At 30.8% G+C, this 14,876-nt stretch overlaps 1 pseudogene across 1 annotated transcript in view; it reads left to right on the top strand.

The window, feature by feature from the left end:
• Positions 1 to 14,876, top strand: part of LOC143256430 (dnaJ homolog subfamily C member 7-like) — a 104,193-nt pseudogene that overhangs the window by 86,909 nt on the left and 2,408 nt on the right. The window contains exon 10 of the transcript XR_013031353.1: positions 3,802 to 3,948. The product of XR_013031353.1 is annotated as a dnaJ homolog subfamily C member 7-like (transcript). The remainder of the gene's footprint in view (positions 1 to 3,801; positions 3,949 to 14,876) is intronic.

The raw sequence follows: 14,876 nt of genomic DNA, 5'->3' as shown, positions 1-14,876 counted from the left end.
TTAGGGATTATTATATATGATACTGTGAGAATAGAATAAATACTATTAGCATGCGAGGTCAAATTAAGTTCCACCTGTATTTTATTAGCATTTGGAAAATTTTCAAGAATTTCTTGATGTGGTTTTACATTCCACTATTTCTAAGCTTAAGGTCAGCAACACCCACTTACAAAGTGAAAGCAGTGTTGCTAGGTGACAGTTGTTAGTAGAATGACATGCCAACAGCCAATCGAAAGAGGAGATTTCAGACTGTTTAGTTACCATCTGAAGAAACCTCTATCAGTATAGGGATTTGTACCATGAAGTTCAAAAAGATGGTTAGTCTATTTGTATACCTGATGTTTGGCAAATGTTTCTCAGCTTTTATGTAGTAGTTTTCTAAACACAGATTGCATTAAGGTTGTATGTTTATGTTTTAATAAGTTAAGTGTTATTTGTGTTTAGACATGTATATTTGAAATTTATATGATTGTATACATTTAACTTAGGGATATTTTGACTTTTGGAAACACCTAAGCAAAATTGTATCATTCTTGTCTGTAAGCATCAGTGGAAAGGTTTGTGGATGACCTTTGTCCTGTAAGAGCTTATTATATAATAATCCACAGGGTCACGTTGGCAGGAAAAGGTTGACTTATCTGTGTCAAGAATAAACAACAAAGAATTAGAAAATAAAATTAATAATAAACTGTAAATGAAAAGAAAATGACATGAAATTAGACAAAAAAATTCCAAAACAATTAACAGTTATTTATATATGTCCATTTCAACTTATTGTATTGTACATCTATGATAATATCTTGAGTTAATTATATAATAAAGAAAATGGGTTATAAAATATAAATATTTTCTTTAAAAAACATTTGATATTCAGTAAAAGGTTCTATAGGTTATGCAAATGAAATTTGAAAATCATAAGATAATATAGAGTATTTTTATACACAAAATGAAAATCATGTTGCCTGTTAACTATTCTCATACTGACTGCAACTAACTACATTAAATAGTGATAGTTTTATTATAAATAGTAGAACAAATCAAAAGTCTTGTTATTTTAAAACTACGTAATCTTGGGATCAACTTCGAACTATTTCATCAACTAATTTCATTTTTATAAAGAACCTTGATGAGAGTTACATTCCTACTTATATTGAAAGTAGGCCATAAGATCAAGTTAATGACTTTATTTTTTCTATACATGGATTTAACACTTCTTTATAACTTTATCTGCAAGGTGGGGGTCAAAGTACAAAAAGGCATGACCTTTTACAGAGTGTCATTCAACATGGTATTATGTATTTGATGTTGTAGTTATCAACTATTCATTTTACTTTATAAAACTGATATAATGGCGGTTCCTGATAGAGGAACGAAAAACCACATACACCATACAGAGATATTGTAAAAACCACATACACCATACAGAGATATTGTAAAAACCACATCTATCATACAGAGGTATTGTAAGAACCTTGTGTTCCAGTGGAACAACAGTATGTCTTCAGATTTACAATGCTCAAATCAGGGGTTTGATTCTTCTCAGTGGACACAGCATATAGCCTTATGTGGCTTTGCTGTAAGAAAACATGCATTGTAAAAAACACATGCATCATACAGAGATATTGTAAAAACCACATACATTATATAAAGATATTGTCAAAAACCACACATATCATACAGAGATGTTGTCAAAACCACACCCATTGTACAAAAATATTGTCAAAACCACATACATCATACACATATATTGTAAAAACTACATACACGGTACGTATGTATTGTAAAAATTACATACATGATACAAATATATTGTAAAAACCACATATACAGTGATATTGAATGGAACTGTGGATACACATTTTGAAGGCTCTGAAGGATATGCTCATACAGTAACTGTACAATAGACCATTATGTGTCTGTTATTCACACGGACATCACTCTGACTTGTAAGACTGGTGCTAGTTTGCATACATATGTTAAGTACAGGTACTTTTGTAAGTGTTCTGATATTTGGTACATTTTGCTTAAAATGTTTCTAATTTTGTACAGAAACATGTAGCAGATTTGATATTACAGTCAACATTCCATTAAGAGGTTGTTTTGTTGGATTGTCTGTACACTTTGGTATAAATGAGAGACATATAATATAGGTAACTGATTCTGACCAGAAGTTAATACTAAAGGGTTAATGACTTGGTTGATTTTATAGAAGTATTCAACATTATCGTGTAGAGAATATGTTAACTGGTTCATTGGAAGAACAAGGACCGGATCTCCACTTAACGCCTTTCTTGTAGTAACAGTTTTCTTTACATGCGACAAGACTACATGTAAACACAGTTAAGCTGTTTTATGTTGTTTGACAGTAAAGTCAGAAATACAGTTTAACGGTATAATTTAAACTTTTATGTCTTCTTAGTTTTAATTATTTTAATTTGAAACAAACTGTAAAATGAAATATTCAGTTTGTTTCTGTGTAGAGTTCTTCTTTCAAGTTCCATAGGGCACATTGGATGAAAGGATAAATACATTTATCTGAACTCTTTAACAGGTGCGACACCCACTTTGAACACCGAGAGTAGTGATTTCTCAGTCAGTTATAATTAGTTGATCTACACAGTTGTAACCACTGAAAAGAGTGCTTTTTGAAATATGTTCTCTTAACTGTTATTTTAAAACTGGCACAGAAGTTATATATAGAGTTAATTAAACCACTCTCAGCATTTTTGTAGCTTTGTCCTCATTCAAGAGTTGTTTCTAACCAAGAATCATTAGTTAGACAGTTGCATTATATTTAGACTTGTAGTTTTGTAATTCACATAATTATGTGTCGTGTATGATTTAAAGTGCATATTTCTAAGGTTTAATAATTTTTATATATAATTATGTCAGTGTTTTATTTGTTCACAAGAGATTGTTTAATACGTACCACGTTCTGCTGAGAGCTAATGTTTCTCTGTTCACTATAATGTAACATTGGCTGGGGTCCGTAGTCCATGGATGTGTGTTGTTCTAAATAAAACATTAAAATAAATTTTATATCAAAGTCTAAAGACGTGTTGAAAAGTTATTTAAGATTATTTCACAAAATAATTACAAATAATGTACACTTTCATATATGTCTTATTTTTAAACATTTCATTGTAATGTATTACAGATTATACAATATAAGTTTAGAGTAATAGTACAGTTAGTAATATCATGGAAAAATGAAATATATATATTTAACTTAAATAAAAAATAACTTTTTGTATTAACTTTGAGTGATCTCAGGGTTATGTAAATGAAAGTTGAAACCTATAAATTAGAAATAACTTTTTTTAATTCTAATTATTTTGCCAGCTGTGTGAGGGGCTACTTGAGACTAAAAACTTAACAGTTAATCTGAGATATTCTAGAATTTTTATAGTAAGTAAAGTGTCATTGAAATACAGCTTTTCTTTGATAATTCATACCTAATACAGTTAGTGAAGGGCTTTAGGAAATGAAAAAGTACAGAAACTGTTTTATATTTCACAGCCAAGCTAAATGAGCCTCCATTTATATAGTAAAGCTGATGGGTCCAGACTTGGTACACGTGTCACAGGCAAATATCAAAACGAGTTGTTGATGTTTTAGGTGAAGCCTGATTTCAGTAGTTATAGGTTAATAGAAATATTTGATTGATTCAGGAAGGTATCTGAACACCACAGAAGAGTGTGGGAACATCGTATTCTAATTATAATAACAGACAGTTGAAGGACGTGTATAAATAACTTTACTATCAACATTAAATTCTTACTTATTACATTTTCTACAAAGCACACAAACAGCTTTTAGAACAAGCGAAACTAGAACTAAAGAAGAGTAAACGGAAAAACTATTACAAGATTCTTGGTGTCGAGAAAAATGCTTCTGAAGAGGAGATAAGAAAAGCTTATCGGAAACGAGCATTGCTACATCATCCTGGTAAGTTATCATTTATAAATCAGTTTTTACTACTACAAGTCATTATTTGAATGTAAAGTTCTACCAATTTACGAACCTGCAGTGAATAGTTTCTTGCTTGATAGTTTTATATTTTTAGGCTGGGTTATTATAATAAACATATTACAGAGTTGGGAAGTTAATAAGCTGGTAATACAATGAAAAAAACTTATTTACTCGAATTGGAAAACAAACATTAAAACTGTATTCTTAATGATATTATGGGTTGTTTGAAATGTTTTATAAAGAAATATCTTAACTTTTACAAACATTCAAAGAGCATGTCGTTGTTATCATGCTATCCAGTCATACAGTAAAACTTTTACAAACATTAGAATAGCATGTCATTGATATCATGTTACCCAGTCATACATTAAAACTTTTACAAACATTAGAATAGCATGTCATTGATATCATGTTACCCTGTCATACATTAAAACTTTTACAAACATTAGAATAGCATGTCATTGATATCATGTTACCCTGTCATACATTAAAACTTTTACAAACATTAGAATAGCATGTCATTGATATCATGTTACCCTGTCATACATTAAAACTTTTTACAAACATTAGAATAGCATGTCATTGATATCATGTTACCCAGTCATACATTAAAACTTTTACAAACATTAGAATAGCATGTCATTGATATCATGTTACCCAGTCATACATTAAAACTTTTACAAACATTAGAATAGCATGTCATTGATATCATGTTACCCTGTCATACATTAAAACTTTTACAAACATTAGAATAGCATGTCATTGATATCATGTTACCCTGTCATACATTAAAACTTTTACAAACATTAGAATAGCATGTCATTGATATCATGTTACCCAGTCATACATTAAAACTTTTACAAACGTTAGAATAGCATGTCATTGATATCATGTTACCCAGTCATACATTAAAACTTTTACAAACATTAGAATAGCATGTCATTGATATCATGTTACCCTGTCATACATTAAAACTTTTACAAACATTAGAATAGCATGTCATTGATATCATGTTACCCAGTCATACATTAAAACTTTTACAAACATTAGAATAGCATGTCATTGATATCATCTTACCCTGTCAAACATTAAAACTTTTACAAACATTAGAATAGCATGTCATTGATATCATGTTACCCAGTCATACATTAAAACTTTTACAAACATTAGAATAGCATGTCATTGATATCATGTTACCCTGTCATACATTAAAACTTTTACAAACATTAGAATAGCATGTCATTGATATCATGTTACCCAGTCATACATTAAAACTTTTACAAACATTAGAATAGCATGTCATTGATATCATGTTACCCAGTCATACATTAAAACTTTTACAAACGTTAGAATAGCATGTCATTGATATCATGTTACTCAGTCATACATTAAAACTTTTACAAACATTAGAATAGCATGTCATTGATGTCATGCTACCCAGTCATACATTAAAACTTTTACAAACATAAGAATAGCATGTCATTGATATCATGTTACCCAGTCATACATTAAAACTCTTACAAACATTAGAATAGCATGTCATTGATATCATGTTACCCAGTCATACATTAAAACTTTTACAAACATTAGAATAGCATGTCATTGATATCATGCTACCCAGTCATACATTAAAACTTTTACAAACATTAGAATAGCATGTCATTGTTATCATGCTATCCAGTCATACAGTAAAACTTTTACAAACATTAGAATAGCATGTCATTGATATCATGTTACCCAGTCATACATTAAAACTTTTACAAACATTAGAATAGCATGTCATTGATATCATGTTACCCTGTCATACATTAAAACTTTTACAAACATTAGAATAGCATGTCATTGATATCATGTTACCCTGTCATACATTAAAACTTTTACAAACATTAGAATAGCATGTCATTGATATCATGTTACCCAGTCATACATTAAAACTTTTACAAACGTTAGAATAGCATGTCATTGATATCATGTTACCCAGTCATACATTAAAACTTTTACAAACATTAGAATAGCATGTCATTGATATCATGTTACCCTGTCATACATTAAAACTTTTACAAACATTAGAATAGCATGTCATTGATATCATGTTACCCAGTCATACATTAAAACTTTTACAAACATTAGAATAGCATGTCATTGATATCATCTTACCCTGTCAAACATTAAAACTTTTACAAACATTAGAATAGCATGTCATTGATATCATGTTACCCAGTCATACATTAAAACTTTTACAAACATTAGAATAGCATGTCATTGATATCATGTTACCCTGTCATACATTAAAACTTTTACAAACATTAGAATAGCATGTCATTGATATCATGTTACCCAGTCATACATTAAAACTTTTACAAACATTAGAATAGCATGTCATTGATATCATGTTACCCAGTCATACATTAAAACTTTTACAAACGTTAGAATAGCATGTCATTGATATCATGTTACTCAGTCATACATTAAAACTTTTACAAACATTAGAATAGCATGTCATTGATGTCATGCTACCCAGTCATACATTAAAACTTTTACAAACATAAGAATAGCATGTCATTGATATCATGTTACCCAGTCATACATTAAAACTCTTACAAACATTAGAATAGCATGTCATTGATATCATGTTACCCAGTCATACATTAAAACTTTTACAAACATTAGAATAGCATGTCATTGATATCATGCTACCCAGTCATACATTAAAACTTTTACAAACATTAGAATAGCATGTCATTGATATCATGTTACCCAGTCATACATTAAAACTTTTACAAACATTAGAATAGCATGTCATTGATATCATGTTACCCAGTCATACATTAAAACTTTTACAAACATTAGAATAGCATGTCATTGATATCATGTTACCCAGTCATACATTAAAACTTTTACAAACATTAGAATAGCATGTCATTGATATCATGTTACCCAGTCATACATTAAAACTTTTACAAACATTAGAATAGCATTTCATTGATATCATGTTACCCTGTCATACATTAAAACTTTTACAAACATTAGAATAGCATGTCATTGATGTCATGCTACCCAGTCATACATTAAAACTTTTACAAACATAAGAATAGCATGTCATTGATATCATGTTACCCAGTCATACATTAAAACTCTTACAAACATTAGAATAGCATGTCATTGATATCATGTTACCCAGTCATACATTAAAACTTTTACAAACATTAGAATAGCATGTCATTGATATCATGCTACCCAGTCATACATTAAAACTTTTACAAACATTAGAATAGCATGTCATTGATATCATGTTACCCAGTCATACATTAAAACTTTTACAAACATTAGAATAGCGTGTCATTGATATCATGTTACCCAGTCATACATTAAAACTTTTACAAACATTAGAATAGCATGTCATTGATATCATGTTACCCAGTCATACATTAAAACTTTTACAAACATTAGAATAGCATGTCATTGATATCATGTTACCCAGTCATACATTAAAACTTTTACAAACATTAGAATAGCATTTCATTGATATCATGTTACCCTGTCATACATTAAAACTTTTACAAACATTAGAATAGCATGTCATTGATATCATGTTACCTAGCCATACATTAAAACTTTTACAAACATTAGAATAGCATGTTATTGATATCATTTTACCCAGTCATATATTAAAATATTTACAAACATTAGAATAGTATGTCATTGATATCATGTTACCCTGTCATACATTAAAACTTTTACAAACGTTAGAATAGCATGTCATTGATATCATGTTACCCTGTCATACATTAAAACTTTTACAAACATTAGAATAGCATGTCATTGATATCATCTTACCCTGTCATACATTAAAACTTTTACAAACATTAGAATAGCATGTCATTGATGTCATGCTACCCAGTCATACATTAAAACTTTTACAAACATTAGAATAGCATGTCATTGATATCATGTTACCCAGTCATACATTAAAACTTTTACAAACATTAGAATAGCATGTTATTGATATCATTTTACCCAGTCATATATTAAAATATTTACAAACATTAGAATAGTATGTCATTGATATCATGCTACCCAGTCATACATTAAAACTTTTACAAACATTAGAATAGCATGTCATTGATATCATGTTACCCTGTCATACATTAAAACTTTTACAAACATTAGAATAGCATGTCATTGATATCATGTTACCCTGTCATACATTAAAACTTTTACAAACATTAGAATAGCATGTCATTGATGTCATGCTACCCAGTCATACATTAAAACTTTTACAAACATAAGAATAGCATGTCATTGATATCATGTTACCCAGTCATACATTAAAACTTTTACAAACATTAGAATAGCATGTCATTGATATCATGTTACCCAGTCATACATTAAAACTTTTACAAACATTAGAATAGCATGTCATTGATATCATGTTACCCTGTCATACATTAAAACTTTTACAAACATTAGAATAGCATGTCATTGATATCATGTTACCCAGTCATACATTAAAACTTTTACAAACATTAGAATAGCATGTCATTGATATCATGTTACCCAGTCATACATTAAAACTTTTACAAACGTTAGAATAGCATGTCATTGATATCATGTTACCCAGTCATACATTAAAACTTTTACAAACATTAGAATAGCATGTCATTGATATCATGTTACCCTGTCATATATTAAAACTTTTACAAACATTAGAATAGCATGTCATTGATATCATGTTACCCAGTCATACATTAAAACTTTTACAAACATTAGAATAGCATGTCATTGATGTCATGCTACCCAGTCATACATTAAAACTTTTACAAACATTAGAATAGCATGTCATTGATGTCATGCTACCCAGTCATACATTAAAACTTTTACAAACATAAGAATAGCATGTCATTGATATCATGTTACCCAGTCATACATTAAAACTTTTACAAACATTAGAATAGCATGTTATTGATATCATTTTACCCAGTCATATATTAAAATATTTACAAACATTAGAATAGTATGTCATTGATATCATGCTACCCAGTCATACATTAAAACTTTTACAAACATTAGAATAGCATGTCATTGATATCATGTTACCCTGTCATACATTAAAACTTTTACAAACATTAGAATAGCATGTCATTGATATCATGTTACCCTGTCATACATTAAAACTTTTACAAACATTAGAATAGCATGTCATTGATATCATGTTACCCAGTCATACATTAAAACTTTTACAAACATTAGAATAGCATGTCATTGATGTCATGCTACCCAGTCATACATTAAAACTTTTACAAACATAAGAATAGCATGTCATTGATATCATGTTACCCAGTCATACATTAAAACTCTTACAAACATTAGAATAGCATGTTATTGATATCATTTTACCCAGTCATATATTAAAATATTTACAAACATTAGAATAGTATGTCATTGATATCATGCAACCCAGTCATACATTAAAACTTTTACAAACATTAGAATAGCATGTCATTGATATCATGTTACCCAGTCATACATTAAAACTTTTACAAACATTAGAATAGCATGTCATTGATATCATGTTACCCTGTCATACATTAAAACCTTTACAAACATTAGAATAGCGTGTCATTGATATCATGTTACCCAGTCATACATTGAAACTTTTACAAACATTAGAATAGCATGTCATTGATATCATGTTACCCTGTCATACATTAAAACTTTTACAAACATTAGAATAGCATGTCATTGATATCATGTTACCCTGTCATACATTAAAACTTTTACAAACATTAGAATAGCATGTCATTGATATCATGCTACCCAGTCATACATTAAACAATTTTATTGAGTGGTAAAACCAGGAGAGAACATTAAGTTGTACCTTCCTTTGTGTGGTGTGACAGCAACTTGTAAGGTTTTTAATATACTGCTGCAGTAGCTTGAGCTTTTATGGCCACAAGAAATGTAGTTAGAAGATTTTGTACTGGAGAATATATGAAGTATTGAATAAAACACACAACACTGAGAAAGGTATGGTGTTTGATTTTAAATGTTAACATAGTGGTCACAACACTGAGAAAGGTATGGTGTTTGTTTTTAAATGTTAACATAGTGGTCACAACAGTGAGACAGGTATGGTGTTTGTTTTTAAATGTTACCATAGTGATCACAACACAGAGACAGGTATGGTGTTTGTTTTTAAATGTTAACATAGTGGTCACAACAGTGAGAAAGGTATGGTGTTTGTTTTTAAATGTTAACATAGTGATCACAACACTGAGACAGGTATGGTGTTTGTTTTTAAATGTTAACATAGTGATCACAACACTGAGACAGGTATGGTGTTTGTTTTTAAATGTTAACATAGTGGTCACAACAGTGAAACAGGTATGGTGTTTGTTTTTAAATGTTAACATAGTGATCACAACACTGAGACAGGTATGGTGTTTGTTTTTAAATGTTAACATAGTGATCACAACACTGAGACAGGTATGGTGTTTGTTTTTAAATGTTAACATAGTGATCACAACACAGAGACAGGTATGGTGTTTGTTTTTAAATGTTACCATAGTGATCACAACAGTGAGACAGGTATGGTGTTTGTTTTTAAATGTTACCATAGTGATCACAACACAGAGACAGGTATGGTGTTTGTTTTTAAATGTTAACATAGTGGTCACAACAGTGAGAAAGGTATGGTGTTTGTTTTTAAATGTTAACATAGTGATCCCAACACTGAGACAGGTATGGTGTTTGTTTTTAAATGTTACCATAGTGATCACAACACAGAGACAGGTATGGTGTTTGTTTTTAAATGTTACCATAGTGGTCATAACACTGAGAAAGGTATGGTGTTTGTTTTTAAATGTTACCATAGTGGTCACAACACTGAGAAAGTATGGTGTTTGTTTTTAAATGTTAACATAGTGGTCACAACACTGAGAAAGGTATGGTGTTTGTTTTTAAATGTTACCATAGTGATCACAACACAGAGACAGGTATAGTGCTTGTTTTTAAATGTTAACATAGTGATCACAATAGTGAGACAGGTATGGTGTTTGTTTTTAAATGTTAACATAGTGGTCACAACACTGAGACAGGTATGGTGTTTGTTTTTAAATGTTAACATAGTGGTCACAACACTGAGAAAGGTATGGTGTTTGTTTTTAAATGTTAACATAGTGGTCACAACAGTGAGACAGGTATGGTGTTTGTTTTTAAATGTTAACATAGTGATCACAACACTAAGACAGGTATGGTGTTTGTTTTTAAATGTTAACATAGTGGTCACAACAGTGAGACAGGTAAGGTGTTTGTTTTTAAATGTTAACATAGTGGTCACAACACTGAGAAAGGTATGGTGTATGTTTTTAAATGTTACCATAGTGATCACAACACTGAGACAGGTATGGTGTTTGTTTTTAAATGTTAACATAATGGTCACAACACTGAGAAAGGTATGGTGTTTGTTTTTAAATGTTAACATAGTGGTCACAACACTAAGACAGGTACAGTGTTTGTTTTTCACTGTTGACATATTGGTCACAACACTGAAACAAGTATGGTGTTTGTTTTTAAATGTTAACATAGTGGTCACAACACTGAGACAGGTATGGTGTTTGTTTTTAACTGTTAACATAGTGGTCACAACACTGAGACAGGTATGGTGTTTATTTTTAAATGTTACCATAGTGATCACAACAGTGAGACAGGTATGGTGTTTGTTTTTAAATGTCAACATAGTGGTCACAACAGTGAGACAGGTAAGGTGTTTGTTTTTAAATGTTAACATAGTGGTCACAACACTGAGAAAGGTATGGTGTTTGTTTTTAAATGTTAACATAGTGGTCACAACACTGAGAAAGGTATGGTGTATGTTTTTAAATGTTACCATAGTGATCACAACACTGAGACAGGTATGGTGTTTGTTTTTAAATGTTAACATAATGGTCACAACACTGAGAAAGGTATGGTGTTTGTTTTTAAATGTTAACATAGTGGTCACAACACTAAGACAGGTACAGTGTTTGTTTTTCACTGTTGACATATTGGTCACAACACTGAAACAAGTATGGTGTTTGTTTTAAATGTTAACATAGTGGTCACAACACTGAGACAGGTATGGTGTTTGTTTTTAACTGTTAACATAGTGGTCACAACACTGAGACAGGTATGGTGTTTATTTTTAAATGTTACCATAGTGATCACAACAGTGAGACAGGTATGGTGTTTGTTTTTAAATGTTACCATAGTGATCACAACACTGAGACAGGTATGTTGTTTGTTTTTAAATGTTAACATAGTGGTCACAACACTGAGACAGGTATGGTGTTTGTTTTTAAATGTTAACAAAGTGGTCACAACAGTGAGAAAGGTATGGTGTTTGTTTTTAAATGTTAACATAGTGGTCACAGCATTGAAATGGGTGTGGTGTTTGTTTTTAAATGTTAACATATTGGTCACAACACTGAGACAGGTATGGTGTTTGTTTTTAAATGTTAACAAAGTGGTCACAACAGTGAGAAAGGTATGGTGTTTGTTTTTAAATGTTAACATAGTGGTCACAACATTGAAATGGGTGTGGTGTTTGTTTTTAAATGTTACCAATGTGATCACAACATTAAGACAGGTACAGTGTTTGTTTTTAAATGTTAACATAGTGGTCACAACACTGAGACAGGTATGGTGATTGTTTTTAAATGTTAACATAGTGGTCACAACAGTGAGACAGGTATGGTGTTTGTTTTTAAATGTTAACATAGTGATCACAACACTGAGACAGGTATGGTGTTTGTTTTAAATGTTAACATAGTGATCACAACACTGAGACAGGTATGGTGTTTGTTTTTAAATGTTAACATAGTGATCACAACACAGAGACAGGTATGGTGTTTGTTTTTAAATGTTACCATAGTGATCACAACAGTGAGACAGGTATGGTGTTTGTTTTAAATGTTACCATAGTGATCACAACACACAGAGACAGGTATGGTGTTTGTTTTAAATGTTAACATAGTGGTCACAATAGTGAGAAAGGTATGGTGTTTGTTTTAAATGTTAACATAGTGATCCCAACACTGAGACAGGTATGGTGTTTGTTTTTAAATGTTACCATAGTGATCACAACACAGAGACAGGTATGGTGTTTGTTTTTAAATGTTACCATAGTGGTCACAACACTGAGAAAGGTATGGTGTTTGTTTTTAAATGTTACCATAGTGGTCACAACACTGAGAAAGTATGGTGTTTGTTTTAAATGTTAACATAGTGGTCACAACACTGAGAAAGGTATGGTGTTTGTTTTTAAATGTTACCATAGTGATCACAACACAGAGACAGGTATGGTGTTTGTTTTTAAATGTTAACATAGTGGTCACAACACTGAGAAAGGTATGGGGTTTGTTTTTAAATGTTACCATAGTGATCACAACACAGAGACAGGTATAGTGCTTGTTTTTAAATGTTAACATAGTGATCACAATAGTGAGACAGGTATGGTGTTTGTTTTTAAATGTTAACATAGTGGTCACAACAGTGAGACAGGTATGGTGTTTGTTTTTAAATGTTAACATAGTGATCACAACACTAAGACAGGTATGGTGTTTGTTTTTAAATGTTAACATAGTGGTCACAACAGTGAGACAGGTAAGGTGTTTGTTTTTAAATGTTAACATAGTGGTCACAACACTGAGAAAGGTATGGTGTTTGTTTTTAAATGTTAACATAGTGGTCACAACACTGAGAAAGGTATGGTGTATGTTTTTAAATGTTACCATAGTGATCACAACACTGAGACAGGTATGGTGTTTGTTTTTAAATGTTAACATAGTGGTCACAACACTGAGAAAGGTATGGTGTTTGTTTTTAAATGTTAACATAGTGATCACAACACTGAGAATGGTATGGTGTTTGTTTTTAAATGTTAACATAGTGGTCACAACACTAAGACAGGTACAGTGTTTGTTTTTCACTGTTGACATATTGGTCACAACACTGAAACAAGTATGGTGTTTGTTTTTAAATGTTAACATAGTGGTCACAACACTGAGACAGGTATGGTGTTTGTTTTTAACTGTTAACATAGTGGTCACAACACTGAGACAGGTATGGTGTTTATTTTTAAATGTTACCATAGTGATCACAACAGTGAGACAGGTATGGTGTTTGTTTTTAAATGTTAACATAGTGGTCACAACATTGAAATGGGTGTGGTGTTTGTTTTTAAATGTTAACATATTGGTCACAACACTGAGACAGGTATGGTGTTTGTTTTTAAATGTTAACAAAGTGGTCACAACAGTGAGAAAGGTATGGTGTTTGTTTTTAAATGTTAACATAGTGGTCACAACATTGAAATGGGTGTGGTGTTTGTTTTTAAATGTTACCAATGTGATCACAACATTAAGACAGGTACAGTGTTTGTTTTTAAATGTTAACATAGTGGTCACAACACTGAGACAGGTATGGTGTTTGTTTTAAATGTTAACAAAGTGGTCACAACAGTGAGAAAGGTATGGTGTTTGTTTTAAATGTTAACATAGTGGTCACAACATTGAAATGGGTGTGGTGTTTGTTTTTAAATGTTAACATATTGGTCACAACATTAAGACAGGTACAGTGTTTGTTTTTAAATGTTAACATAGTGGTCACAACACTGAGAAAGGTATGGTGTTTGTTTTTAAATGTTACCATAGTGATCACAACACTGAAACAAGTATGGTGTTTGTTTTTAACTGTTAACATAGTGGTCACAACACTGAGGCAGGTATGGTGTTTGTTTTTAACTGTTAACATTTTCAACTGATTTATCAAGATATATTAAGATAAATAACATTCGTTGGTTGACCTATGATCTTTTTGTTAGGTTAAATGTTCATGGTTCGCCTACCAACATATTTCTGGTTTGT

The sequence above is a fragment of the Tachypleus tridentatus genome, chromosome 7 (genome assembly GCF_004210375.1).
Source record: "Tachypleus tridentatus isolate NWPU-2018 chromosome 7, ASM421037v1, whole genome shotgun sequence".
NCBI classification, from domain to species: Eukaryota; Metazoa; Arthropoda; class Merostomata; order Xiphosura; family Limulidae; genus Tachypleus; species Tachypleus tridentatus.
This window is presented reverse-complemented; position numbering and strand designations above follow the sequence as displayed.